This window comes from Sparus aurata, chromosome 10 (genome assembly GCF_900880675.1).
Source record: "Sparus aurata chromosome 10, fSpaAur1.1, whole genome shotgun sequence".
Taxonomy (NCBI): Eukaryota; Metazoa; Chordata; class Actinopteri; order Spariformes; family Sparidae; genus Sparus; species Sparus aurata.
This window is the reverse complement of record NC_044196.1, coordinates 14462158-14469973: the sequence shown is the minus strand read 5'-3', so window position 1 is coordinate 14469973 and position 7816 is coordinate 14462158. Positions and strand designations below refer to the sequence as shown.

At 39.3% G+C, this 7816-nt stretch overlaps 1 long non-coding RNA gene across 1 annotated transcript; it reads right to left on the bottom strand.

The window, feature by feature from the left end:
• Positions 1 to 5038: 5038 nt before the first annotated feature.
• LOC115589669 (uncharacterized) lies at positions 5039 to 7588 on the bottom strand. Its single transcript, XR_003985571.1, has 3 exons — positions 7433 to 7588; positions 6821 to 6949; positions 5039 to 6017 (listed from the first exon to the last, which is right to left on the bottom strand). It is a non-coding gene; the product is annotated as an uncharacterized LOC115589669 (long non-coding RNA).
• Between the last annotated feature and the right edge of the window lie 228 nt (positions 7589 to 7816).

Genomic DNA, 7816 nt, shown 5'->3' with positions numbered 1-7816 from the left:
CACTGTGTTGACACTTTTATTTGCATCCGCGGTTGCGGTGCTTCAACGCTGTCTGCCTGGCTCCTGGCTGCTCACTACAGCTGGCTAAAAGTGCTAGCCTTCATCCAGGCTTTGTTTAAGCGTTGCCATGGACTAATCGTTGCTCGGTAACGCCATACTGAACTGTGTGTACTGTCAACCCTGTCGCGTGTGTGCATGGGAGAGTTTATTCCATCCTCTTTGTGATTGGTAGTTTGACATTTTCTTTTCTTTTGTAACAATTGGTTTCACTGCAACCTGTAATTTTGATTTATGTTAGCTTTATGGTTATTTTGGTCTTTGCAGGTTGCAGGTGAATTTCATTGGATGTAAATCTTAATTCTACTTGATTTGATATTGTGTTAATTCTTAGAGATTTGATAAATTAAGTCCTGATTTCTTGTGTCTGTGATTAGTTGCATCTAATTTTGTTTGTGTTCTCACTAGAGGGTGACACACAACTAAATATCAATACCAACGCTGGTATCAATATTATCAATATTTGGTTTCGATCCGCCCAACCCTAGTTGCCGCTCCCGTCTGCTCCCGTTAACTTTTTATCCTGTACCGTCCCAATCACGTGATTAACAGTAAAGTTGACTCCTGCGGGAATCCCGTGACCCGTGGGATTCCCGAACAAATGTCAGCCTCTAGTTCTCACCTGCTGTCCTCTGATTTCCCCCATTCAGGTGCTGAGCCTAGGGTGGTGGATTGGTGTCCTGGTGGCGGTGTCCCTCTTGTGTTTTGCACTTAGGTTGATTTTGCTTCACTTTTATTTACTTCACGTGTTGTGTTCCTGGGATCCCCTTTGTTTTGGACCCATCTCCCCCCACTAGTCTCAGCCCTGATTGGTCCCCCTTTTTGCCCCCAGTGAGTGACTTCTTAATGAGTTTTTAAGACTGTTAAAACCGAAATTAATAAATGTTTTGTACCCAGATATGCTGTCTCTGCCTCATTGTAAAACGGACCTGAGTGCCTTATTTAGTTGACAAGTTGTCCTTTAAAAGATAAAAAGGTCCCTGCGTGAAACCCCCAGGGTGGCGTTGTTTTGGCATAAAATGTATTCTTAACCAAGTGCTGCCCAGAGCACCCTCCTCGTGCCGCCACAGGTGCAATAACAGATATACCAACCCAGTTTATATAGCTGTCTGTGAATATGGGATGATGAAGTTTATTTTATGATGGAACTTTGATACACTATGATAACGACAATAAATGGCTATCGCTGCTTGTTCTCTGGAAAATGTGAGCTCACACAGTATCAGGAGGCATTGTTTTATAACTCACTGTGCAATCAAGATTATCGTCTAAACAAAAGCTGCAAACTTTAAAATTCCTGAAAGGGAACATGAGAACTGCACCGTGGAGTAGAACATACAAGATATTACTCTTCTAAAAGGGTACACTGCAAAAACTGAAGAAATAACCAACTGAAATTATGTTTGATTCAAACTGAAGTTCGTCTTGATTCAGGATAAAAAAAATACACCTCAAGGCAGGAAGATTTTTTACACACTGCCACCCTTCACAACCTCTACTGCCTGAGCCAGCCTCCTATGTAAACTATGGGTCTCCACTTGCACCACCCCGGGAGCCACCAGCCTGTGCTCGAGCTCACATCTCATGAATTGGATTGAGACTTAAAGGGCTTGTTCGTGTTTTTTGAAGTGGTGTCATATAAAGTACATATCTAGTCGATCTGTTTCCTACCGTAATCACCGATCAGCACAGCCTCAGTTTGGAGAAGTAGAGAGCTGCTCCAGCCCAGACGCTCAGCTTTGTACTGCAGTGAACGGGGTCCAACGAAAGAGCAAAATTTTACCATCTAAAACAAGGCTCACCTAAAAAAATCAGTTCAAGTGTACGGTGTATAGAGAAAATTCACACCGCTTTACGTCGCTATCAGACCTGCCTTTCTTTTGGCACTACATTTTCTCAACCGTAGAACCTCCGTATCCCTACGCAGTTGCGCTAATGCGTAGGTATACGGAGGTTCTATGGTCTGTTAAGTTTTGTTTTTATCAAAAGTAGACCTCTCATCCAGCAACTGGGTCTTGCACTGTATTTCGCCGCTCGCATGTAATCTGTTGCCCAGTTACGCTAATGTGTAGCGATACGGAGGTTCTATGGTTGAGAAAATGTAGTGCCAAAAGAGAGGCCAGTCTGACAGTGATGTAAAGCGGTGTGAATTTTCTCTATACAACGTACACTTGAACTGTTATAGATTTTTTTTTTTAAGGTGAGCCTTGTTTTAGGTGGTTTAATTTCCCTTTTTTCTCTGGGCCCCATTCACTGCAGTACAAAGCTGAGCGTCTGGGCTGGAGCAGCTCTCTACTTCTCCAAACTGAGGCTGCGCTGATCGGTAATTACGGTAGGGAACAGATCGACTATAGATATGTGCTTTACATGACCCCACTTCAAAAAACCTGTACTATCCCTTTAAACTGTGTTGTAAAGATAAAGTCTTCATTTTGTTTGTTGTTACTCGGATTAAGCAGATCTATATTAAGATCCCCACAGGCTCCAATTTGATCTTTTGATTAGACATTGTAAATATTTCCTCCATTCATTCCTTAAAAATTACCATATTACCCGGTCCTCTATAAATACAGCTAACAATTACATTCTTTTTTCCATGTATATTACTACATTTCTAATTGCAGTTGTCTCTCTTCCACCTTGAAATGAAAGTTTTTGTCCACATACACAGCCACACCTCCTCCAGTCTTGTTCTCCCTATTTATGTAATTCATTTCATGACCATCTAATTTAAAGTCTGTACCCTTCACAGGGTTGATAGAAGTTTCTGATATTGTAAGTATGTTAAATGGTTGTGCAAATTGACGTAAATAATTTGTAATGTGGAAATTTGCATACAGGCTTCTACGGTTAAAACGACAGTTTCTTTACTGTCATGATAGTGTTGTTGAATTGTTCATCTGTGTAATTGCAGTAAATCATCGTTGTTGTTAAAGAAAAAGTTATTTCCCAGTTGATAATAAATTCCATGGCCTGTGAATTGTGCAGGGTGGATTCAAATGTTTTCAGATACAACTTACCTTAAATTATTAGTCACCAAATGACATTTTAGTACTTTTTTAAGAGACTGATTCGATGACTTGGCTATTTTTACCCTTCTTCAAGGGTGGTGCCATGAGGTGAACTATTGTAAATTGGATCAGTGTAATCTGACTTCCTCCTTTGTTTCCAACAAAACCCAGGACAGTACTCATGTTCAGCGATAAAGGTGAAGCTCAAACTTTAAACTTGGGACTTAATGTATTATGACAGCTGAGTCAATATACATTTTTGAAAATAGTTTTGTGGCAGCGGATCTTCACTGATTAATTACATGTACATGATGGGGAAGTTTATCAGTTCTTGCCTTTAACACATTTCAGTCAAAGTTTGTTGAACTGAACTTGATCCATCCTTTCATCCTTGAAACATTCCACTAGATATTGGTGTGTCAATTAATGACATGCTGTTTCAGTTGGCCTCCTCACAGGATGTCAATCCAGACATGAGCATTTTTCAACATCATATGATTTCAGAAGTCTTCCTGAACAGTATTATGTGACCTACTAATATAAGTCTAAACAGGATCAAATAATTAATTTATTAGTTCACTGAGTCCTCTGTCCTTGCTCTGCTATGATTGGACATTGTGGTCTGTTTCTGTGCTTTATTGCTGTGTCCAAATTCAGGGTCTGCATCTTTTGGAGGCCACATTTGAAGGCCAATTATGTCAACGCCGTGTGAACGCTGTCCCGATTCGAGAGCTCTTCCAAATGCACCCCACAAAAGCGGCCTTTTTTTTACCTCTTTTTGGAGGATGGACCGCTACTATCCGTCACGGCCTCCTATATCCCAAGCTTCTTTACGCGACTGAAAAAGAAGAAAGAAATAAGGAAAATGGTGACATCGTGTGGCGTCACTTTTGCAGGCCTGGGTGTCAGAAATTGTAACGTAAGTGTAAAGGTGGGAACATCTGCTGACGCAACCAGGAAGGTCCATTGTACATTTTCCAGTTGTTGGTGAATGATTTCCCTCAGAGTGTGCCATGTTTGTATACTGTGTATTTAATCACTTGCAGTTGTGTCACTGTGATTGTGAGCACTTGTTTCCAGTTACCTTACGGCCCATTTTGATCCTGATTGAAATTTGTCCAGCTCCTTGAGGTCATTGATTACCAGCGCTTTGGCCTCCTCTGGTGTTCCGTTTGGTTTACAATATTTAGCCTTTTGTGGTCCATGTGGATGTTTTTCTGTTTCTTCATGAATTGTGCATTCCTGGTGATAGCATGGCTTAGTTTGGTTAGATGCTCACTCATATAGAAGTCCATTCCCCTCAGCTGCTTTCCTTGCTTTAGCAGCGCAGTTTTGTGTTAACAAACCTCATTATGGCCAGTTGGTTGTTCTTTCTCCGGGGTAGAGGTTGACACGCTTCAATTCTATTACAATCCATTTTGATGCTCTTGGACAGCAGAAAGGCTGCCACCTGTTGCTCCACTTGTCAGAAGCTAATTCACTGTTATATTTTTGCTCTCGACATCATTGAAAATGAGGGCTTGACCTCAAAGATTTTTCGAGGTTTGATGAATTGTATTTATTTAGCAATTGTTTAGCGTACAGTTTCTTTGTAAAGTTCATCAATACATTTTATCTGATGCTCATTACAAAGTTGCAATTGGTGTCAATAAACCCCCGTTAAATAAATGGTTCATGAAGCATTTCATTGCTTGTTAAGAGTGAAAAAACTGAGCTAAAGTTAATTATAGATTTAACATTGATAAACATGTTTATCATAGTGTTACCAGTGTGATTCAAATTGGGAATTTGCTACAAAATAAAAGACTCTTGATAATTATTGCTATTATGAGACATTTAACAATGATACGTACATGTAAGCTGAAAAATAATTGTATCATTTTAAACTACTAAAAACATGAACTGTTTGATCAGATGCTCAGTAGATGTTTATTGTTGCATTAGGAGCCATCATCAGCAGAACACAGACATGACTGAGTAGAGGCAGTCTCTCCTCAGTTCTTACAGCACTTTGAGATAACACACATTAACTGTAGACAACAACAGGATGTACATGATTTCACTCAAGGTGTTATTCAACCTTTCTTTACCTGGTCGTGACATTTTCCAGGTTGAAGACACATTGTTCTTCTTCCTTCATACATCACAACATCTCAAACATCCTCCACCTGCACCTGCTCCTTAAACTCCTCCACACATATATCCTCTTGTTGTACAGACACACAGGAAGAGGTCTGAACCCCCTGCAGGCTGAACTCCTTTATAATGAGTTTACTTGTATTTAGTTTCACAACAACTTAAACATTGTAATATTATGGTGGATATATAAGACAGCAAGCAAAAGCAGAATCATGTTGGAAAAAACTCAGGAAGTTCCCTCACACCTGAGATCAATGATTTAGTATTTGAATTTTATCTGGTAAATTTGATGTGATTGTGCACAAAATTGGATGGAGGTGAAGCTCACGTAGAGTCAAATGAAAGTATTGATCCTCTGTGGACCATCAGATTGTGATATTTATTGTCACTTTCATGACATGAAACTTGTTGATCACAGTAATATAACAGCAACAGCCACCTGTTTTAATCTAAATGTACATTTGAATGTTAAAGGAATCGGTGCATCATTGATCTCAGGTTGTTGGAAACATCTTTCTGGAGTCATTGATTCTCACTGATTCTAACTGAGCAGGAAACCACTGAAGGAGGTGTGGTCGTCACCTGCCCAAATACTACGATTTGCCTGCAAGCTCACATAAACCTGGTCTCCTTGCTGCAGGTCCAAGACAACTGCATTTCCTCCATTATTAGCTCCATCAGGGGGTGGTGGGTGAGCAGATGACTTGACTATCATCTCACCATTCTTGAAGAGCGTCAGCCACGGGTGTCCAACAGAATGATAGAAGAAGGTTAAATAATAAACACCTGCAACAGGTGCAGTGAAGATGCCTGTGAATGAAACAGAGAATTCAGTAGCTTTATGGGTTTCTGAAAGGCTTTGAATGTGACATTAATAATTACAACATGGTAGAGGTGTATAGCCAAAAATTAATACATTCTGGACATGCATCTGAATTTTCTGCAGTAATATTCAGTAACAGAAACAAATGCATCTATGTCTCTCATGGGTGTACAAAGCATGAAAAATGTTAGTGGGATAATTTTAACACATTTTGGAGTTTCTCCTCTTGAAAACCTTTTAGTAGAGTAGATGTCATTTCCTGTATTCTGATGCCATTTAACAGGTAGTTTGAATTTATCTGGTTATAGTAGCATCAAAAATATTATCAGTAGGTCGACATTTTGCCATTTCATCCCGAGGAAGTGCCTCAGAAAACATGTTTGAAGATATTAAAACACTCAACATATGTAAAGTGATTCAATGACTAATTTATCATGGGCATCACAGCCATCATACTAGGATGGAAAAAATCCCCCCTCCTTCTCAAAATAAGTATGAATGCCCAGATTAATGAAACTTCATGTAAAGTTTTTACTATTACGTTGCCCCGAGACACTTTACTGTTAATATACACTATAATATTACTGGTTACTGTGTTTTTCATCAGTCTGGCATTGCATGGGTCATCAGTAAATTTAAACCTTGATAATCTGTTGCACTTTGGACAGGTACAGATAGTAATCAGATTACATAATAATGATATACATCTACAGTATTTTCAGGCCAGTTTGTAACATGTATTAACAATATAACAGTTACAGATGATTTAGGCTGCATGTGATGTCTTTACCTGTAGAGCTGTTGTAGGCATCACCGATGTTTGTGAGCACTTAGTTGTAAACCAGAGTTACATCTGTGTTGAATGGTTCATATGCCCCACCTTTATTTATCAGTGCACTGAATGCCACCCTGGTTTTGCCTGTGTGAAACAATTTTTTTTCATCCTGTATTTCATTACAATACAAACATACGGAAGAGGATTAGGGACACTTAAAAAAATGTAGCTCTGACTTTATCTTTTACACATCTGACTTTAATTCTGACGTTGAACTGAGAATTCTGAATTTAAAGTCTGAATTGTGAAAAAACAGTGCAAACGCGACTTAAATAGCATCTTGTAGGTTGAAGTTTAGTGCAGACTGAACTGTTGTCAGTAACAAACTTTTGAACATTGTGGAGTGAAACAACAGTGTTAGGAATCAAATTGCCGCTGATGGACATTACTGCTCCTCATTTCTGTTCATTACTGGCCCCTTGGAGGCCGACCAGCGTCAACATTATAAGACTGAGGTTCAGCACATGGATTTAAATCCAGAACATCTTCCTGCACAGGCACAGAAACTAAAATTTGCTCTCTAACAAATTATTAATTCAAATCTTGAAGAAGAAAATCTCATTCTACCTGTTTCACTCATGTTGGATTTGCTGGTAGATATTTTCTTCGCTCGTCTTCGCTCCGTCTCCAAAGCTGTGATCAACAGGATCGCTGCTGCTGCTTTTATATTGTTCCATCGATGATAAGTAGTTGTCACATGTCTCCCTGAACCAATCACAGAGAATCTTTGACAGTGTGACCAAAGAACAGACAGAGCAAAAGCTAAAATAAACATTTTGATTTAGTTTTTTCTTACAAATGTTAAAAAAGACAAAAACGACAGGCTGAGTTATATCAAATGGGTTTCTGGGAAGGTGATCATTCAGCACAAATTTAGCCAAATTCTCTGATATCATTGGTGACATCTTGTACACAAAATTGGCAGACGAACCTGAGGGGGCTGAAACTCAT